Here is a 7,489-nt window from a genome sequence, read left to right as displayed (position 1 = left end):
AGTCAGACCGAGGACAACAAGTGCACAACAACCTTTTGTAATGCACGGAGCTGCTCTGGAGGCAAAGGTCTTTAAATTTTATCAGTTTTTCTGGCTTAAAGCAACAGCATATTAAGAAAATGTCCTTATCCCTTCAGTCAACTGCTGAGTTATGACCTGAAGAGGTCTGCAGCTTATCCCCCACTTACAAAGCTGTCCTTTCATCCCTTCCAAAGAGATTGATCAAACACTCACATTTGACCTCACGTGAAAATGCCAAAGACAGTCGTTCACAGAGCATGAAGCACACTTAGCAAAGCTTGCACACTGTCAGTCTACATTTTCAACAGTGATTCAATACAGTGGACTGAAACATACCCCTGTGTTACATGTGATGTGACAGCATTCAGCTCGGTCTCCACCCCTCACCTGACTGACCACAGAAAACTAGGAAACAGATGATCAGCTTCACCTTCAGAACAAACTAACAACTTCCTCTGAGTAAGTTCAGCTACAGGAGAGAAAAGTGGAGAACTACAACACCGCTGCTTCAACCTGCTGACGCTCCACACACTGAAGGTGAAGGTGACAAGGTGAAAGTTAGTAGACGAAGAGGGAGGGGAGTCATGACTGACTGTAACCTACTTTCTGTGTTTTCAGCTTCACTCAGAGACAAATGGCTTCCAAATCAGAGGAGAATTTCTGCTGTCCGGTCTGTCAGGGTCTTCAGAGATCCTGTTGTTTTGTCATGTAGCCACCGCTTCTGTAAACTCTGTCTGATGAGATGGTGGAGACAGAAACGAGCATGTGTCCTATTTATAAAAGAAGATCGTCAAAGGCAGAACCACCTTGTATGATTATGATTAAAACATCCAATCAAAGTTAATATTAACAGCTGAAATAAACAATGTGACATTATACATTGATCACTGTGTGGGTTTAAAAGAATTGTGCATTGATATTTACAATTTTGGTTTGACGATAAAGCCTGTCAGTTGTTTAGTTACCTTGATAGAATCAGAATCCGCTTTATTGCCAGGTGTGTGTACACATACGAGGAATTTGACTCAGGATTGTACATCATGATGTGCTTACTTATACAAAAATACCATAACACAATAACAAAATAATAATAAAATAAAATCAGACACAAACTACAGAATAGACAACACTAATATACACACTATGAACAAAAAAAATATATAGACATATTGACAAATAGTGCAGTGATCAGAGTGCAAAGGATGCAGGAGTAAACTATTATTCTCATTATGTACATGTTGAAGGTGGTGCTTGAATTTTACTCTCAAATAAAGCTGTAAGAACCCCGTCACTAATATTATTAATATTTTTGCTCCAGTTCAGAAAACATTACAGTTTACACAGAGCTTCAACCTTTACACCAATCTTAAACATTTACAGTCACAACTGCAGGAGTGGAGTTTAAAATCACTAGGTCTATTGAGCACAGGACTTCAGGGAAATCAGAATGGGGTTGGTTAGGTAAATAATAGGCCTACAGGCAGAGTTAGGAAGTAGGTTGTGATTTATAAATATTTGAACCTAAAGAACCTGTGTGAGGCCTACTTGTTGGAGAGAGATCAGAGCGCTTCCGAGGGTATCTGCAGTCTGCACTCTGAGAAACTCAAACTCTTCTGTCTGGACCATCAGCAGCCAGTGTGTCTCATCTGCAGAGATTCAGAAAAACACAGCAACCACAGATTCAGACCCATCGATGAAGCTGAACTGCAACAAAAGAAACTTCAGGAAACTCTGGAGTCCTTAAAGGAGAAGTTAAAGGTTTTTGGAGAAGTCAAAGTGAAGTTTGATCAAACAGCAGAACACATTAAGGTCCAGGCCCGACACACAGAGAGACTGATTAAGGAGCAGTTTAAGAAGCTTCACCAGTTTCTAGATGAGGAAGAGGAGGCCAGGATGGCTGCACTGAGGGAGGAAGAGGAGCAGAAGAGTCAGACGATGAAGGAGAAGATGGAGGCTCTGAGCAGAGAGATAGCAGCTCTTTCAGACACAGTCAGAGCCACAGAGGAGGAGCTGAGAGCTGAAGACGTCTCATTCCTGCTCAGCTACAAAGCTGCAGTGGAAAGAGTCCAGCAGCGCCCCCTGCTGGATGATCCACAGCTGCCCTCAGGAGCTCTGATAGACCAGGCCAAACACCTGGGCAACCTGACCTTCAACATCTGGAACAAGATGAAGGACGTGGTCTCCTACACTCCTCTGATTCTGGATCCAAACACTGCTGATCCAAGACTCCTTCTGTCTGAAGATCTGACAAGCGTTAGAGGAGGCGAGGAGCAGCAGCTTCCAGACAATCCAGAGAGGTTGGAATATATATGGTTCGTGCTGGGCTCTGAGGGCTTTAACTCAGGGACTCACAGCTGGGATGTCGAGGTTGGAGACAGTTCAGGATGGGGCCTGGGTGTGGTACCAGAGTCTGTCCAGAGGAAGGGACTCATAAAGTGTAGATTATGGGAAATATTGTTCAATGACGGTAAATACTCAGCACGGTAACGACCAGGTCCACTCGCTGATCTCAGAGTGCAGAAGAAGCCCCAGAGGATCAGAGTGAATCTGGACTGGAACAGAGGAAAGCTGTCGTTTTCTGATCCTGATACTAACACACACATACACACCTTCACACACACTTTCACTGAGAGGATGTTTCCATACGTTTTCACTGGGGATGAGCTGAAGACATTGAAGATCTCACTGCTGAAGGTCTGTGTGACAGTGGAACAAAGGATTTAGAGATAAAGAAGAGAATTATATTCATGATTTTTGGGACCACTGGGGCATCACAGATCACGAATCCTTTATTTGTGTGACCTTTGATCCATTGACCTTATTCTCCCACAGTTCTGAATGTGTAAAGTTCCTCCCTGGTGAACTTCTAGAGCAGGATTTGTCTTTGTTATTATCTACTGTTGCTTTTTTAACTTTTTGTACACAGATATAATAATATATTTATGGTAAAAAAAATGATGCGAAATTGCATATTGGAAAAACATTTTCTTTGAGCATCACATGTTCATTTACATTTGTTTGCAACATTACAGTCTTGTTTACCATGTGACAGCATGCCATCTACTGACCAATGGACAGGAATCTCTGTAACCCTTGCCGTTATGACTCTGCGCAATAAGTCTCTAAATAAATAAATAAATCTCTTCATACCTAAAACGAAGCCTTCAACACACAGGGTGAAAAGAGGAGCTGCAGTGTTTTTTGAAAATTATACCATGTAAACCTGTTCTGGTACAACCCCTACATAAGATTTTGAATCTTAAAATGAGCACAATACTACTTCTTTAAGACAAAAGAATACAATTTTCTTGCGCTGACAGCTCGGCGATCAATAATATATTTAAGCAGTTATTACTTACCATCATTACAGTTTGCATTATGATCCAACAGAGTGGTTACACTCCCCTTCTCCAAAGCCACAATCCATTTCAGTATTGTAATAACTGAGGATTCCCATCTTCGCTGTCCCTCTTCAAGATGCTGCCTCATATTCCAAAGCTTGATTTCTATGAATCCTTTATGGGACACAGGGTCATATAGATGCTCCTACAAACACATTTTAATAAAAAAATAGAATTTTGTAAGCAACAACCTTTTGCCAATGGTCATATATTTCAGCAAACTGAGAGCTCAATACTGCTAGATTCAATTATTACTTACATATCCTTCATTCTCTCCAAAAACTCTGAGATTCAGAGAGGGAAAGATTGCAATCAATGATTTAGCCAAGTTCAGCTTGTCTGCAGTGGAAGGGTAGCTGTTTGAGACAAAACATAAGAGGGATGAGATGTGCAAGAAAATTACTATGAAACGCAGCAAGAAACAAATGAATAACATACAGTTACATAATGTGTACACATTTTTATATCATTGATAATAATTTCACTTTTCCATTAATGGCGTATTAAAACCTATTTAGTCTCTGCAGAACAGATGTAGGCTATGCGCTGTATAAAAATCTAAGGCAGATTCTCACTGGATTGATTCTGATAGCCTAACTTTGCAGAATCCAGAAACTTATTATTATTATAAGTTATTTATTTTCTCTAATTTGTTTGGTTGCTATTTGTTTAATAGTGTACAACAGTGAATTCATTGAACTAAATGCCGCAAGTAAGTTTGATCCTGGCTTTCACTCAGTAGGTTATTTCCCCATTGTGATGTATATGGAGAGATTAAACAGCAATAACAAATCTCTTATTAGGTGAATTAAGCTTTCTGATTTTTCTCCTGATTCTGAAAGGTCTTCTTCTTCTTCCTCCTCCTCGCTGATTGCATACCAACTTTAAATATGCGTCTACTGCCACCTACAGTAGTATATGATTGGTCTTTAAAAAAACTAGGCTAACTAACAAAAAATATTTATAAATCACAACCTACTTCCTAACTGTGCCTGTATGCTTACTGTTGCAGCATGTTTCTCTTTCTCCAATAACACATCAAGGTGTCAACATAAGACAAATATATGGTAAACATAAATGATATGAGCATAAGAAAGGTGTAAAATAAACATTAGGCCTTAAATTTAATAATTGTACAAAATGTGAATGTTACAACCAGAGACTCATGTGGACCAAACACAAAAGCTCTTATGTTCCGCCTCCACAGTTCTCAAGTAGATTTACTCAAGTACTGTACTCAGGCAACAGCCTGCTGCACACATGAGTCTACATTTTCAACACTGAATCAATACTTTGGACTGAAACACACCCTGTGTTACATTCAACAGAGCAGGTATTACAAAGCTCCACCCCTCACCTGACCTGAGACAAACCAGGAAACACTTTGTTATCCGTCCACTGAGTGAGTTCAGCTACAGGAGAGAAAAGTGGAAAACTAAAACCCTGCTGCTTTGACACTGCTGACGCACAGTGAAGGTGAGTTTTACTATAAACCTGACTCAAAGTGTAAGTTAGTAAAAGAGGGAAGAGAGCCATGACTGACTGTACTTTGTCTGCTGTGTTTTCAGCTTCACTTGGAGACAAAATGGCTTCCAGATCAGAGGAGGATCTCTGCTGTCCGGTCTGTCAGGACATCTTTAAAGATCCTGTTGTTCTGTCATGTAGTCACAGCTTCTGTAAAGACTGTCAGACGAGATGGTGGAGAGAGAAACAATCACGTGAGTGTCCAGTTTGTAAAATCTTGTGTGTTTCTTCAAAAGAATACCCACCTTGTAACCTGGTGTTGAAGAACCTGTGTGAGGCCTTTTTGTTGGAGAGAGATCAGAGAGCTTCAGAGGCTCTCTGCAGTCTGCACTCTGAGAAACTCAAACTCTTCTGTCTGGACCATCAGCAGCCAGTGTGTCTCATCTGCAGAGATTCAGAAAAACACAGCAACCACAGATTCAGACCCATCGATGAAGCTGCACAACAACTCAAGAAGGAACTTCAGGAAACTCTGGAGCCCTTAAAGAAGAAGTTAAAGGTTTCTGAAAAAGTTAAAGTGAAGTTTGACCAAACAGCAGAACACGTTAAGGTCCAGGCCCGACACACAGAGAGGCTGATTAAGGAGCAGTTTAAGAAGCTTCACCAGTTTCTAGATGAGGAAGAGGAGGCCAGGATGGCTGCACTGAGGGAGGAAGAGGAGCAGAAGAGTCAGACGATGAAGGAGAAGATGGAGGCTCTGAGCAGAGAGATAGCAGCTCTTTCAGACACAGTCAGAGCCACAGAGGAGGAGCTGAGAGCTGAAGACGTCTCATTCCTGCTCAGCTACAAAGCTGCAGTGGAAAGAGTCCAGCAGCGCCCCCTGCTGGATGATCCACAGCTGCCCTCAGGAGCTCTGATAGACCAGGCCAAACACCTGGGCAACCTGACCTTCAACATCTGGAACAAGATGAAGGACATGGTCTCCTACACTCCTCTCATTCTGGATCCAAACACTGCAAATCCAAAGCTCACCCTATCTGAAGATCTGACCAGTGTGAGACCAGGAGAGAGACAGCAGCTTCCAGACAATCCAGAGAGGGTTGATAAATTCCCGTCTGTTCTGGGCTCTGAGGGCTTTAACTCAGGGACTCACAGCTGGGATGTCGAGGTTGGAGACTGGCCTGGTTTCTGGGTGTGTTACCAGGATCTGTCCAGAGGAAGGGACATATAAAGTCTAGATTATGGGGAATGTGGTTTCATGAAGGTAAATACTCAGCACGTGCACAAGCAGGTCCACCCATGTATCTCCAAGTGCAGACGAAGCCCCAGAAGATCAGAGTGAATCTGGACTGGAACAGAGGAGAGCTGTCGTTCTCTGATCCTGATACTAACACACACATACACACCTTCACACACACTTTCACTGAGAGGATGTTTCCATACATTTTCACTGGGGATAAACTGAACATATTGAACATATCACCACTGAAGGTCTGTGTGACAGTGGAACAAAGCATTTAGAGATAAAGAAGAGAATTATATTCATGATTTTTGAGACCACTGGGACATTACAGATCACAAATCCTTTATTTGTGTGACCTTTGATCCAAAAGGGAGACTAAACAAAAGTTTGAAAACGCTACGGACCCCGTTTTTCATTTTAAAATTCTGGGTAGTGTTTTAGTGCAGACAGGCAAAATCGGAGGAGTTTAGAAACGATGACGCAGACGACCTCGTTTGGCTCTCTGATTGGGTCTCATAAGTCATGCAAAGCAGAAACACGATGCTGTTGACAGAGTATTTTTATTAGAATATTACTGCCATACAAATAACACTTTTGCCTACACATGTACTGTGCATGTTGTCGTATTTACCTTGCAACGACTCCCAATCTGTTTTCCGCCACCCCAGCTGCTTTCAACTCCCATGGTACATTCACAGTTCCAGCTCGTTATTGGTCGTTCTTCATCTGTATTTCTCTATTCTTTTGCCTAATCTTTTTTAACTACGGAATAGTATGGAAGATTTAATTGGACTTTAATATTTGTAACCCACAGAAGACAATCTACAAATGTGTACAATGATGCGCAAATATTTCACTATCTGCAAATGTGTATTTTTACATTTGTGATGTGTAAAATCACATCCACAAAAATACAGGGTGATCAAAACTGTTTTTACACATTTGCAGATTACTTCCTGTCAATTTGTGGGTCATGTTACATTTGTAAGTTCCTTTGTACACATTTGTGGAATTATGTCCAATGTGTACTGCGGAGATCTGTAAAAAAAAAAAAAAAAACATAGGCAGACAAATATCTCACAACCCAAAACATGTATTTTTACATTAGTGTTGTGTACAATCATATCCACAAAAATACTGTGTGATTTGCAAATACACACAATTAAATCTGTGCAAAGATCTTTTTATTTCACATACAAAGTGTTATTTACGCATTTGTGGATCCATTTCTACACACAAAACAGTTTTTACACATCTGCTGATTGCTTCTTGTCAATTAGCAGGTCACGTGACATTTGTAACTTGCTTTTTACACATTTGTGGAATTTTATTCACGGCACCAGAGCCCTCTGCACGGCAC

At 41.1% G+C, this 7,489-nt stretch overlaps 2 pseudogenes; both read left to right on the top strand.

Moving 5' to 3' along the window:
• The first annotated feature begins 655 nt into the window (after nt 1-655).
• On the top strand, nt 656-2,745 carry LOC123956997 (annotated as a pseudogene).
• A 2,262-nt stretch (nt 2,746-5,007) lies between these two features.
• On the top strand, nt 5,008-6,407 carry LOC123956996 (annotated as a pseudogene).
• Nucleotides 6,408-7,489: the final 1,082 nt, after the last annotated feature.

This window comes from Micropterus dolomieu, linkage group LG18 (genome assembly GCF_021292245.1).
Source record: "Micropterus dolomieu isolate WLL.071019.BEF.003 ecotype Adirondacks linkage group LG18, ASM2129224v1, whole genome shotgun sequence".
NCBI classification, from domain to species: domain Eukaryota; kingdom Metazoa; phylum Chordata; class Actinopteri; order Centrarchiformes; family Centrarchidae; genus Micropterus; species Micropterus dolomieu.
This window is presented reverse-complemented; position numbering and strand designations above follow the sequence as displayed.